The sequence below is a fragment of the Populus alba genome, chromosome 19, assembly GCF_005239225.2.
Source record: "Populus alba chromosome 19, ASM523922v2, whole genome shotgun sequence".
Taxonomy (NCBI): domain Eukaryota; kingdom Viridiplantae; phylum Streptophyta; class Magnoliopsida; order Malpighiales; family Salicaceae; genus Populus; species Populus alba.
In genome coordinates, this window is record NC_133302.1 from 7,664,750 (window position 1) to 7,681,024 (window position 16,275).

A 16,275-nucleotide genomic window follows, 5' to 3' on the forward strand; every position below is an offset into this window, starting at 1 on the left:
TTTAAAAGTGTTTTTTTGTTTAATAATATGGTATATTGACAATAAGATTTAAACTTAAAAAATCAAAAAATTGAGTATATATATATTCTTAACATAGACTAACCTTTTATAAAATTAGCATAACTAAAATTACATTATTATTTTTCTTATATCATAAACTCTTAATGGTTCAGCAAGGCCAATGTTGGTGTTGGTCATGAACATAATAGTACTTGTGAAGAAATTAATTTTGAATCTTAAATTTTCCTTGCAAATAAAAGACTTTAATTGAAAATCTTAATTTATAATTTGATGAGATTTTATAAATATTTGTTATATTAATTAGTCTTTAACTAACTACATGTTAATTATCCATTTACTTTAATTACCCGGGCTACAATTTCATCAGGATGAAAAACAATATCCATTTACTACATGTTAATTATCCATTTACTTTAATTCAAATTAATTAATTTTCATAATATTTAAAACAATTAAATAATTTCTTATCAATGTTAAATATTCTTGATTTGATAGCATAATTTGATGAGACTCTAGATTTGTTCTCTAAAGATCGATCACCAGTTTGAGTTCCACAAACTTTAGATTCACTGGAGGGTTACATGGTCGTGAACTTTAGAACCCGTGGGATTAGTCGAGGTGCGCACAAACTAGTCCCTCTTCAACTCTTGAAACAAGAAATAAACAAGTTATAAAATAATAAAAAGAAAGATCAAGCATAATTAGATTTAAAAATACAAAACTTAAATTAAATATTTAATTTTGAAACAAGAAAATTAATCGATCGTCAAGTTTGAAAACAAGCAACCATTAGGTTCCGTTTGTTTGCAGGAAAGTGGTTTCCTTTTGGAAAGTGAATTCCGGTAAAGTATTTTTCAATGTTTGGTAGTGTTATGGAAAATGAACTGGAAAACACTTTCCAGTGTTTGGTTGTGTTATGGAAAATGAACTGAAAAATAATTTATTAATGAATTAATTTTTTTTCAAGTTTATCTAACATATATAAAATATTTAATATAAAATATTTAATCACTTACAATAAAAAAAAATGAAATCTAAAAAGTATAATGATGAATTTTTTTTATTATATCCTATATTCATGTATAGCTTATTTTATAAAATATAACTATATATATCATATTATATTATAGAGAAATAAGCTTGTGAATTTTTTTTTACTTTTAGGTAAAACATATTAATATATTTTTTTCAATTTTAAAAGCTTAAAATTTGGTTTGCCATGTAAGTAACTGTTGGAGAGCTAAGATCATTAGCCAACAACTATTAGTTTGTTTTCAATTTACTGTTGAATCTGCTACTTTGATTGTTGTGGATTCTGGCTTCATTTCTATGGAGCCACGTCATTACTTGACCCATAATGTTATCTTGAAGATATCAAGATTCTCATACGGATCAAGACCCAGCTGCCCTATGGTTTACCGCAATATAGTAAAAGTCAGTCCCCTTTTTTTTTCCTTACAGTTACAGTCGAATTAATTTTTTTAATTTCATCTTTGACTTAATTTATTTCAATTTATGTGATATTACATATTCATAAGAATAAAAAAAAAATCTCAACATTAAATTAAATTTTGATATTATAAAATAGAATTTAATTTAATCAAATAAAATTTAAAATAACAAGAATTAAAGTTAACACTCATACACATCACAACCATTTTTACTATTCATGGGGGGCATAAACAGCTATAGTTCGCTCCCTGATATTATTGGTCTTTCATTTTCTTCTCCAAATAGTTTTAAAAATTTATTTGTTTTATGTTTCAGTTTATAAAATTTGAGATAGGAAAGAAAAGTTCATCAAAAATAAAAAATGATATAAAAAGTGTTTGGTCCAACACATTTTAGACATAAAAATGTTGATCTTAGTGTTAGACCATGTTTAGAAACGTAATACAAACCGTGTTCCTTTAAATTTTAATTTTTTTTTTTGCTAAAAATTATTTTTTTTATGTTTTCAGACTGTTTTGATGTGTTGATATCAAAAATAATTTTTTTAAAATAAAAAAAATTTTATTTTTATGTATTTTTAAGTGAAAAGTACTTTAAACCGTAACCGCTACCACAATCTCAAACAGATTCTTAGAAAGTTTGTTTTAGAGAGGAGGGTTCAATTGAGATTGTGTTTCTCTTTAAACATGTCATAAAGTATAGATTGGTTTTTTTTTTTTTTCCAGATGGATTTTAATTTTTAGAGTGAATACATGTTTTTTTTTAGTTTGAAATAGGCTGAGGTTCATAAGGTTTTTTGTGTTTATTTTCAACTAAAAATAGGTTGAAAATTAGGTTTGGGATATCTAAAAAGTAGGATTATAACTTTCTTACCATTAGAGATGGTTAAAAAGTCAACCAAAAAACAATGTGTCATTTATCCAAGCAAGCAACTATTGTCTCCTATATAAAAAAATCGGGTCTTATGCTAGTTAAAATAAAGGTGATAAGTACTTTAAATTATATTTTTATTAAGGTTTTATATCATTACATTGCACATATCACTAAATTCTCTAACTTAAACACGTTTTATAATGATAAGTTTAATAATATAAGATATCTTAATTTATGATGAATGCTCAATTTTAAATGCGGGTTTGTAAAATAGACAAATCTCACAATTCAAATACTAATTGATATGTTTAATTAATAAAATTAAGGTTTATATAAAGAGACAAAGAGATGGTTGGACTTAGAGAAGAAATCCTATTTAGGCTAACTCTATTTAACTAGAACACCATTTGGTTTTTAAGTTATAACCAGAGTTATCTACCTTGGATTCAGGTGTGATTTATCTTGATGTAAAACTAAGATGTATGCCTAAAACATTCATGAAGAGCCCAAGAATTAATATTATTGCTTTTATGTTCAAATCTTAATAACAAAAAAGAAGACTGAATTTGTCTTACAGCCCAGATATTATTTGGTGCTCTGCCCACATATAGAGTTATAGAAGTCCAAATAAGCTCATTTTTTTTTTGTTGGAAATATGAGACAAGTATCTACAACTTTTATACTGGCCATCTATTCAGGTTATGATGTTATCAATGATGTTTTCTCTAGCCACCAAATCAATTGTTAACAATTATATCAATAGTTTTAAATTTTAGCTTATAAAAGAAAGTATTTGCCATATTTTTAAACATCTTGGTTTTCATATCAAGATACATACTCTTGTTTTCTTTGTTTTTATTTTTATAATATTCAAGTTTTATTTCATGTTATATTCTCATTAATCTCTTATTTATGTTTATCATTTACTTTATTTTACTTAGTTGATTTATATCATAACTATGTTCTTATCTTGATTTTTATGTTTATTTTTTTTCTTAATTATGTTTATAAGCTTATTTTTTTTCAAGATGAGAAGGTTACACTAATGGTTTAAAAATAAATATAATACAAACTCAGTATGAACTTTATTGTTTAAATTCAAGAAAGATTTCTATTAACATGTATTATAATTATTATCTTAATCAATCTTAATACTCTCCTTGTTAAGTGGTTGCGTATTGATTCGTGAAGTGCAATCATTAGCACAACAACTACTTGATTATTTCATAGTTTACCGCATGGAAAACCGACATTTTTGCTATGAAAGGATCTTAATTTGTATTGATATAAGTTAGCACAGTGAGTACTTGACAACATTTACAATTGTTGGTGCTCCTCAAATAATATAATTAAGGATAATTAATATGATCATGTTAATAACTTAAAATGAGTCATTAATTATAAATCATCTGATTGAAATCTCATTTGTGTATGGTTTCTAGTTGAGTAATATAAATAATTTTGACTATACTTATTTGAAATATCATTAATGGATCATTTAATCTTAGCAAACAATTTATCTATATTAAATCTTTACATTAATAACACATCTTTTAGATCTCTTTAATTTTGTTTCTTTTATTATTTATGGTTCTATATCCTTAACCTCCCTGTGTATCGACTCTAATCTTATCATATTATTTATTACTTTAACACTTATACACCTAAGAAAAAACATCAATTATTTAATCGTGTCAAGTTTTGGTCGTTGTTTTCGGGGAGGTTAGTGTGCATACTATAAATTTTATTCTTTTTTTTCTTTTAACTTTTATTTCTTCTTTTCTTCCCTTTTTTTTTTCCTGAACTTGCATGAAAGTTTGGTCATGCGCACATTAAGTGATAGACTTTCTTGAAAATCTTCATCTTCTTTAGAAAATATAGCTAAAAAAAATAATCAGTCACTTCGCAATGATAATAATCGTCCTAGAATACTTAGAGATCATATGAATCTAACAAGAACAAGTGCACCATCATGTATAATTTTTTTCTCATTATGCATCTCACTTTATTTTTAAGTCAGGTATCATTCAACTTTTATTAAATTTTCATAACTTAGATTTAGAAAATCCATACTTGCATTTGAGAGAACTTGAAAAGGTTTTTAACACTTATTATAAATTTTAACTTACTTTCTGGTTGTTGTATGTTTTAAGTTTAGAGTAATTCTTACTATTTGACATTAAAAAATATTTTAAACAAAAGATAATAAAATTATTTTTGTTACAAGAAGCACGATATTATAATTTCTAAAATAAAAGAAAACAATATAGTTTTAACACAAGTTCCAAACTACAGTGAAAAATATGTACTAACTACAATCAAATTCAAAAAAAATATATAAAAAATAAAATTATCATTGTTTTTTTTGTTAAATAATATATTTATCTTATTTACTTATTAAGAAAAAATAATATTTACAGCTTAACTTATATATAAAGTCTTTGTATTTAGATTATAATACAAAAAAAAAATAAAATAATTGAGAAGAATCTGGACTCCTTCTCTTTCATGTTCATATTTATTTTTGTATTAATTAAATTTTTTAACACTTTTAATAATCATCACAGTAATCATAGAACATAATTTATTTTAAGAAATCCAAATTCATTTAACTTTGAAGCAAATATAAAATGACTTAGAAGTGTATCTTTTTCCTTCTATAGCCTTATATTATTTTTTTCCTAGCAAGTTCCTCTGGCAGGTGGAAATTTGTCAGCAGGAGTTGAATATTTATTTAATTTGGGGTAGTTGGGAATTTTGAACAATAGATACGTTGTCTTCTCCTGCGCTACGAAGCAGCCCTGGCTGGACCATTGGATTAGTTATTTTATTTATTAAAAAAACACAGCTAGGGCATTTTTTTTTTATTATAAAGAATATTTTTGGTTCAACTTATACATTAATTAAAATTAAATTCTCTCGAGCATTCAAATAAATTTAATAAGATTGAATATACATTTTTAACCATTAAATTAACTTTTAAAAATAAATATAACCAACATTACATTATTATTTTTATTATATCTTAATAGTTCAGTTAATTTTTTAAATAAATTTTTAATAAGATTTATGAGATTCAAATCATTACTAATCTCTAAAAAACAAATCTAGAATCTAATTAATTGAATTATACCCTACATATTATTAATAATTTAGTTATTAATTGCTAACTAGATGGCTAGTCAACACTATAAGGTGAAAATTGTAATAAAAAGCACCAAAAGGACCAGTTGTTAACCCCCTCAAAATAAGGAATAATTTTACTTCAATAATTTCTTAATTAATTATTTATGGTTCTTTTTTAAAGGATGTTAATTTCAATAGTACAATGTAAACATTTCGTTTTTCTTATATATATATATATATATATATATATATACATATTAAACAAAAGATAGTAAAATTATTTTTATTACAAGAAGCATGATATTATCATTTCTAGATTAAGGAAAAACCTTCTAGTTTTATCACAAGTTCCAAAATTACAGTGGAGATATGTACAAATTACTAGAAGGAGTTATTTTTTATTTGGTTTGATTTTATTTTTTAAAAAAATTTATTTTATTTAAAAAAATTTTAAATTAATTTGTTTATATTTCTTTTAATGTATTGATTTTTTAAAAAAATTATTTTAATATATTTTTAAATAAAAAATAATTTTGAAAACACTCTTCGTTACTATACTGAATCCAGATTAATAAGACAAAATTTATCAACTTTTTCCATGAAAGAGGAACTAGCTAGGAAAATTTTCAATTGCTTGGCATTGATTTCTCTACTTTTTTATTTTAAATAAAAAATAATTTTGAAAACACTCTTCGTTACTATATACTGAATCCAGATTAATAAGACAAAATTTATCAACTTTTTTTCTTTTTTCTAGCTCTGCTAGATTCTATGAACGATGGATATGGTGTCTTCTTCTTTGCTACTTCCTCGTTCATCACGTTTCACAATTTTATATATGGTGTTGGTCATGAACATTTTATATATTAAATCTTAAATAATATTCCTAGCAAATAAAAGATTTTAATTCAAAATCTTAAATTATAATTTGATGAGATTTTATAAATATTTTTTATATTAATTAGTTTTTAACTTACTACATGTGAATTATCCATTTACTTTAATTACCCGGTCTATAATTTTATCGGGATGAAAAACAATATCCATTTACTACATGTTAATTATCCATTTACTTTAATTCAAATTAATTAATTTTCATAATATTTAAAACAATTAAATAATTTCTTATCAATGTTCAATATTCTTGATTTGATAATATAATTTAGTCAGGTTCTATATTTACTTTCTAGAAATCACCAGTTTGAGTCCCATAAATTTCAGATTCACTAGAGATTTATATGATTGTTAACTTTAGGGCTCATTAGGACTAGTCAAGGAGCACACAAGCTGACCCAAACACCCATACTATTAATAATAAAAAAAAAAAAAGATTTGATAGCATTTTATTAAAGAAAAATATAATATATTCCCAACCATCTTTCCTCTTCAACTCTTGAAACAAGAAATAAACAAGTTATAAAAATAATAAAAAGAAAGATCATGCATAATTAGATTTAAAAATACAAAACTTAAATTAAATATTTAATTTTGAAACAAGAAAATTAATCAAACGTCAAGTTTGAAAACAAGCAACCATCAAGTTTGAATGCAACTTTCTACTGTTCATCTTTTCTCTGCTTCATCTGTACGGAGCCACGTCATTACTTGACCCATAATGTTATCTTGAAGATATCAAGATTCTCACACGTATCAAGACCCAGCTGACCCCTTAGTTCCCTTTTTTTTTTTTTCCTTACAGTTACAGTTGATTTAATTTTTTTAATTTCATCCTTAACTTAATTTATTTCAATTTATGTAATATTACATATTCATAAAAATTAAAAAAAAATATCTCAACATTAAATTAAAGTTTGATATTATAAAGTAGAATTTAATTTAATCAAATAAAAATTTAAAATAACAAGGATTAAAGTTAACACTCATACAAATCACAACCATTTTTACTATTCATTTGGGTGCATAAAAAGCCATAGTTCAATCCCTAATCTCTTACTATTCATTTTTACTATTATTGGTCTTTTATTTTCTTCTCCTAATCTTTTAAAGATTTCATATTTTAATCTTAAAATTTATTTGTTTTATGTTCCGGTTTCTAGAATTTGAGAGAGAGAGAAAAAGTTATCGAAAAATAGAAAATGATATAGAAAGTGTTTGGTCCAACACATTTCAGACATAAAAATATTGATCTTAGTGTTAGAGCTTGTTTGGAAACACGGTACAAATCATGTTTCCTCAAATTTTAAATTTTTTTTTTGTTAAAAATTATTTTTTATATTTTTATATCATTTTGATGTACTGATATCAAAAATAATTTTTTAAAAAAAAATATTATTTTAATATATTTTTAAATGAAAAGCACTTTGAACCGCAACCGCTACCATAATCTCAAACACATTAGAAAGTTTGTTTTAGAGAGAAGGGTTCAACTGAGATTGTATTTGTCTTTGAACATGTCATAAAATATAAATTGGGAACCATAAATTTGTTTTTTTATACGGATGGATTTTAATTTTTAGAGTGAATATAGGTTTTTTGGGGTTTGAAATAGGCTGAGGTTCATAAGGTTTTTTGGTTTATTTTCAATTGAAAACCTGTTGAAAATTAGGTTTGGGAGATCAAAAAAATAGGATTATAACTTTCCTATCATTAGAGATAGTCAAAAGGTCAACCAGAAAACAACGTGGTATTTATCCAAACAAGCAACTATTGTCTCCTATATAAAAAATCAGGTTTTATGCTAGTTAAAATAAAAGTAATAAGTACTTAAAAATGTATTTTTATTAAGGTTTTATATCGTATTGCACGTATCACTAAATTCTTTAACTTAAGTATGTTTTATAATGACAAGTTTGATAATATAAGATATCTTTAATTTATGATAAATACTCGATTTTAAATATAGGTTTGTAAAATAAATATATCTCACAATTCAAAATACTAATTGATATGTTTAATTAATGAAATTGAGGTTTATATGAAGAAACAAATAGATGGTTGAGCTTAGAGAAGAAATCTTCTCCCATTGGACCATTGGATTAGTTATTTTATTTATTAAAAAAAACACAACTAGGGAATTTTTTATTTTATTATAAAGAATATTTTTTGTTCAACTTATACATTAATTAAAATTAAATTTTCTCGTGCATTCAAATAAATTTAATAAGATTGAATATACATTTTTAACCATTAAATTAACTTTTTAAAATTATTATAACCAACCTTACATTATTATTTTTATTATATTAGTTCAGTTATTTTTTGTTTATTTATCAATGTGGATGTCCGGGTTAGCTTGCGTGCATCTCGACTAATCTTATAGGCCCTGAAGTTAATGACCATGTAAACCTGAGGTTTATGAGACTCAAACCGGTACTAATCTCTAGAGAACAAACCTAGAACCTGATCAATTAAGTTACACCTCTCAGAATTGTTAATAATTCATTTATTAGTGGCTAACTAGATGGTTATTCAACACTATAAGGTGAAAATTATAATAAAAAGCACCAAAAGGACCAGTTTTGTTAATTTCAATAGTATAATGTAAACATTCGTTTTTCTTTTATATATATATATATATATATATATATATATATTACAAGAAGCATGGTACTATCATTTCTAGATTAAGGAAAAACCTTCTAGTTTTATCACAAGCTCCAAAATTACAGTGGAAATATGTACAAATTACAATCAAATCAAATTTAACTTGAAAGATTAAAAAACAATTTAATATGGATCTTATAATTAATAATCATGATAGATAATTTGTTTTAAGATATTCAAAGTCATTTAATTTTAAAGAAAACGTAAATGACATGATGTGTATCGTTTTTCTTTTATAGCTTTATATATTTTTTCAATGAATTTATTATATATTATAATTAGTTATATTGAATTGCTTAGCCTTGATTTCTTTGTCGTGGCTATCATTTTTGTTTTTTAGTTTTTTTTAAAATATATTTTACTTGAAAATAATATTAAATTAATTTTTTTATATGCTTTTAATGTATTGATTTAAAAAAAAATTAAAAAAATCATTTAAATATATTTTAAAATAAAAAAATAATTTTAAAAATCACTCTTCATCACGACAGTACTGAACCAAATTAAAACAAAATTTCTCAACTTTTTCCATGAAAGAGGAAAATTTGCAATTGCTTAGCCTTGATTTCTTGGTCGTCTTAACCTTGATTTCTCTACTTTTTTTTTCCCAAAAAGTTGTCAACTTTTTCCATTTTCCTAACTCTGGTGGAAATTTCTCAGAACCATCTATCTCGGATTTCTCTCAATTTTTCCTAACTTTTTTGATGTTCATGAGATATTATGTTTTTTTTATAGAAAAAGTTCGAAAATCGAGCTATGAAAGTCTTAAAACTCGGATCCTAACAATCTAGTAATTCTAGTAATTGGAGACGGTCAAAAAAAGGGACTAGAAGATAACATACTATTTACGTACAGAGATTGAAATGTGGTCTGATTTTTTTAAAGAAAATTAGAGCGGATAACATGTAAATTACTCATTCAAAAACAAAAGAAAAAACTAAGCATATGAGCTGCACTTCCAGATAAGATTGTTAATTCTGTTTTGTTTCGCCTGGAATGGTCGAAACATTTTATACTAATTCAAAAAAAAAAAAATTCATCTTATTTTAAATCTCGGTCTGCTCCGAATTTTTCTGCTAAATTTAAATTAAAATGTTCCGGTTTCAATCTACATGTTCTGTTCTGATCTTGAAAAGTCATTGAATCAAATTGAACTTGATTCAAGTTAATTAATTAAACCACCTAACTATAAAAAGCTCTTTTTCATTACTATTTTCAATAATAATGATATTAATAATAATATTAAAAATTATTATTACTATTTTCATTAATAATGATATTAATTTTTTAAAATTAGATTTATCACTAATATATATGGTTTATATTCATGTTGTTTTTTTCATGTTTATACCTTGTAGAAATTTAAGCAAAATAAAAGATACTTTAGATCCATTAGCCTGATAACATTGACCTAACTTTATATTTAAAATATTTATGTTAAAACATTTTACTTTCATAATATTTTGATATTTTATTTAAGTTGAATTACTTTTAGTTAAAGATCTATTTAATTTTGACTATTTAAATTTTAAAATTATATTTGTTTAGTATTGTGTTTGTATTACATAATTTATAATTAATTCATCTTGAATTTGAAATATGTTTGTATATATATATAAACAGTACAACCCTGAAATGACACATTGAAACACACCAAAACTGAAACATTCTTTTCTAATTAAAAGAACAAAGTACTTATCGAAACGAAATTGATAACCTTGCTTTTGGAAGGTACCATGCATGTGCAGAGAATTTTTTTTTTTTTTTTTTTTTGATAATTTACACAAGGTCATCCTTCTAAACCCGAAGACACCGTACCATCTTTAAACATCTCTTAACTCTTTTTAAAAACAATTTTAGAATAAAATTCTCCTTACAAGAAAATTATTAAGGATTGTATTTATTATAATTGTTATCTAATTAAATAAAAATAGAATCCCTCCCGCGGTCACTGTACCCTCTATGCATGACGTTGCTCAATTGAGGTCACAATGGTTATGTCATGGTTAGTCCAAAAGGTAATTGAACAAGTAATCCAATTCTTGCCTGGCTGCCGCCGGCCACTAATTAAGACTTTAAGATGCCGACCGTTTGGTAATGTGTTTTTATATATATATATATATATATATATATATATATATATATATATATATAATAAGGGTTTTATCGATCTTTTTCATCCTTGGGATCTGGTGGAGCATACGTGATGCTTAATTAATTTAGTTTATATATAAAGAATATTTTTATTTTATTATAAAGAATATTTTTTATTCAATTTATACATTAATTAAAATTAAATTTTCTCGTGCATTCAAATAAATTTAAATGATTGAATGTACATTTTTTTACCATTAAATTAACTTTTTAAAATTAATATAACCAACATTACATTATTATTTTTATTATATCATAACTCAATAGTTCACTTTTTTTTTTATTATTAATATGGATGTCCAGCTAATTTGCGTGCATCTCAACTAATCTCACGGGTCCTGAAATTAACGATCATATAAATTTTTAGTGCTCCTGAGATTTATAAAACTTCAAACTGGTACTGACTTTTAAAGAACCAACCTAAATATTAATTAGTTAAGTTATACTCATCAGAGTTGTTAATAGTTCAATTATTAGTGGCTAACTAGATGGTTAGTCAAAAAGCACCAAAAAAAACTAGTTTTGTAACCCCCTCAAAATAAGCAATAATTTTACTTCAATAATTTCTTAATTAATTATTTATGGCTCTTTTTTTTAAGGGATGTTAATTTCAATAGTATAATGTAAACATTCGTTTTTCTTTTATCTATATATATATTAAACAAAAGATAGTAAAATTATTTTTATTACAAGAAGCATGGTATTATCATTTCTAGATTAAGTAAAACCTTCTAGTTTTATCACAGGTTCCAAAATTAAAGTGGAGATATATACAACTTACAATGAAATCAAATTTGACTTGAAAGATTAAAAAAAAAATCATGGATGATAATTTTTTTTAAGTTATTCAAATTCATTTAATTTTGAAGAAAACGTAAATGACATGATGTGTATCGTTTTTCTTTTATAGCTTTATATATTTTTACAATGAATTTATTATATATTTATAATTAGTTATATTGAATTGCCTAGCCTTGATTTCTTTGTCCTGGCTATAATTTTTGTTTTTTAGTATTTTTTTTTAAATGTATTTTACTTGAAAATAATATTAAATTAATTTTTTATATATTTTATTTCTAAAATTTAATAAAAATCTGAAAGAATCATTTTATATATTTTTAAATAACAAATAATTTTAAAAAACACTCTTGACACTGAACCTAAACTTATGGTCTGTTTGTGATTATGATAACGGTAATAGGTTTAAAGTGTTTTTGCTTAGAAATATATTAAAATAAATTTTTTTTATTTTTTAAAAAATATTTTTGACATTATCACATCAAAACAATATAAAAACAAAAAAAAAATATTTTATTTTAAACAAAAAAAATTAAAAATTTTTATAACGTGGTTTGTACTCGTTCCCAAACACAACATAAAATAAAATTTCTCAACTTTTTCCATGAAAGGGAACTAGCTAGGAAAATTTTCAATTGCTTAGCTTTGATTTCTTGGTCGTCAACTTTGTTTTCCCAGAAAGTTGTCATCTTTTTTCTATTTTCCTAGCTCTGGTGGAAATTTCTCAGAACCAGCAGCTGCTAGATTCTATGAACGATGGATATGGTGTCTTCTTCTTTGCTACTTCCTCTTTCCTCACGTTCACAATTTTATATATGCAGTCTCTGGACCATTAAGGCTACATATTTTATTTATTAAACCAAAAAACAAAAAGCTAGCAGCCTAGCACGACCAGAGTTTAATTTCATGATAAAGAATGTTTTTTAAATTAGTTCACGTATTAATTAAAATTAAGATTTTCTTAAATGATTTTAAAAGTGTATTTTTTTTTTAACGTGGAATATGCTATGTTGCAAACAAGCATGTAAGGCACCGCGGGATTTGAAGCTTAAAAAATAAAATAAAAATTGAGTGTGTGTGTATTTTTTTTTATATATATATATTGACAATAAGATTTAAACTTAAAAAATTAAAAAAAATTGAGTGTGTGTGTGTGTGTATTCTTAACATATATAGACTAACCTTTTATAAAATTAGCATAACTAAAATTACATTTTATTTTTCTTATATCATAAACTCTTAATAGTTCAGCAAGGCCAATGTTGGTGTTGGTCATGAACATAATAGTACTTGTGAAGAAATTAATTTTAAATCTTAAATAATATTCCTAGCAAATAAAAGATTTTAATTCAAAATCTTAAATTATAATTTGATGAGATTTTATAAATATTTTTATATTAATTAGTTTTTAACTTACTACATGTTAATTATCCATTTACTTTAATTACCCAGTCTATAATTTTATCGGGATGAAAAAACAATATCCATTTACTACATGTTAATTATCCATTTACTTTAATTCAAATTAATTAATTTTCATAATATTTAAAAAAATTAAATAATTTCTTATCAATATTAAATATTCTTGATTTGATAATATAATTTAGTTAAGTTCTAAATTTACTTTTCTAGAAATCACCAGTTTGAGTTTATAAATTTCAGATTTACTTAGAGATTTATATGATTGTTAACTTTAGGGCTTATTAGAACTAATCGAAGGAGCACACAAACTGACCTTAAACACCCATATTAATAAAAAAAAAAAAAAGATTTGATAACATTTTATTAAAGAAAAATATAATATATATTCCCAACCATCTTTCCTCTTCAACTCTTGAAACAAGAAATAAACAAGTTATAAAATAATAAAAAGAAAGATCAAGCATAATTAGATTTAAAAATACAAAACTTAAATTAAATATTTAATTTTGAAACAAGAAAATTAATCAATCATCAAGTTTGAAAACAAGCAACCATCAAGTTTGAATGCAAGACTTTCTAGTGTTAATCTTTTCTCTGCTTCATTTGTATGGAGCCACGTCATTACTTGACCCATAATGTTATCTTGAAGATATCAAGATTCTCATACGGATCAAGACCCAGCTGCCCTATGGTTTACCATAATATAGTAAAAGTTAGTCCACTTTTTTTTTTTTTCCCCTTACAGTTACAGTCGATTTAATTTTTTTTAATTTCATCTTGACTTAATTTATTTCAATTTATGTGATATTACATATTCATAAAAAAAAATCTCAACATTAATTTAAAGTTTGATATTATAAAATAAAATTTAACTTAATTTAATTAAAAAATTAAAATAACAAGGATCAAAGTTAACATTCAAACACTTCACAACCTTTTTTACTATTCATTGGGGGCATAAAAAGCTACAGTTCACTCCCTATTATCATTGGTCTTTCATTTTTTTTCTCCTAATGTTTTTAGTACTTCAATTTTAGTTTTAAAATTCTAAAATTTAAGAGGAAAGAGAGAAAATCATTGAAAACTAAGAGATGATATAGAAAGTGGTTCATCAGCCACATTCCAGATATAAAAATGTTGATCTTAGTGTTAGTAGATTTATTATGGAGAGAGAGCTTCAATTGAGGTTGTGTTTCTCCTGGAACATGTCATAAAATATAGATTGTGAAACATAAATTTGTTTTTTAATTTTTAGAGTGAATAAAGGTTTGTTTTGGGGATTGAAATGTGTTGAGGTTCATAAGAATTTTTTATGTGATTTTCAACTAAAAACAAGTTAAAAATTAGGTTTGGGAGGTCTAAAAACTAGGGTCACAACTTTCCTATCATTAGAAATGGTCAAAAAAATCAACAAGAAAACAATGTGTCATTTGTCCAAGCAAGTGACTATTATCTACTATATAAAAAAATTGGGTTGTTTGCTTGTTAAAATAAAGATGATAAGTACTTACAAGTGTATTTTTATTAAGATTTTATATCATTATATTGCATTTAAAGTATCATTAAATTCCCTAACTTAAAGCACATTTTATAATAACAAGTTTGATAATATAAAATATCTTTAATTTATGGTAAATATTTGATTATAAATGCAGGTTTTTAAAATAGATATATCTCACAATTCAAAAAACTGATTGATGTTTTTAATTATTGAAATTAAGATTTATCTGAAGAGACAAAGAAATGGCTGAGCTTAGAAAAGAAATCATATTTGGGCTAACTTTATTTAACTGGAACACCATTTGGTTTTCAAGTTATAACTAGAGCTATCGACTTGGATTCAAGTGTGATTTAGTTTGATGGAAATCTAAGATACATGCCTCAAACATTCATGAGGAGCCCAAGACTCGATAATACCACTTTTATGTTCAAATCTTAGCAAGAAAAAAGAAGTTTGAATCTATCCTACAGTCCAGACATTGTTTGGTGTTCGGTCTATATATAGAGTTATAAAAGCCTAATGCCTATTCTTTTTCAGTTAGAAAGATGAGACAAATATCTATAACTTTTATGAAAACTATCTATTTAGATTGTAATATTATCAATGACATTTTCTCTAGCCACCATATCAATAGTTTTAATAACACTTCTTTTAGATATCTTTAATTTTGTTTCTTTTATTATTTATGGTTCTATATCCTTAACCTCCATGTGGACAAACCCTGAACTTATTGGGTTATTTATTACTTTAATGCTCCAGCACCTGGGAGAAGACTTCAATTATTTGATCGTTGGTAACACTTATAATGACTTAAATTGTAGAATGAATATCATTATACTAAAGCTTTTTTCTTTTTTCTTTAAAGATAAAGTTAAAAAATGGATACAAAATCTTAGGTTAGGATCTATTTGTACTTGGGATGAAATGCAATAATAGTTTTTAAAGAAGTGTTTTTCTTCTCACCATATAAAGACTTACTTAATACTTGCCCTCCACTATGGTTTTGAAAACAATTTGGATTATTCTGAGTGATAGGGTCATTTCTCATTAAAAAAATGATTGCAAAAATCTTATAACTTAGATTATATTGGCCCATCACATTCAAGTATACACATGCATTCTGCAAAACTTGTGAAAATTATCAAAAGTTAGGATCTATTTCAAAATATCACATGATGCATTTAAATCTCATTCGCGTCTTTGGAATATTTGATTGTTAGGGTATAGATTTCATAGGAACATTTTCCCTGCCATTTGGTTTTTTTATTCATATTAGTCGTAATATATTATGTTTCAAAATGGATAGAGACAATTTAAAGTTGAAATAATGATCATAAAACTGTGATCAAATTTTTGAAAGACAA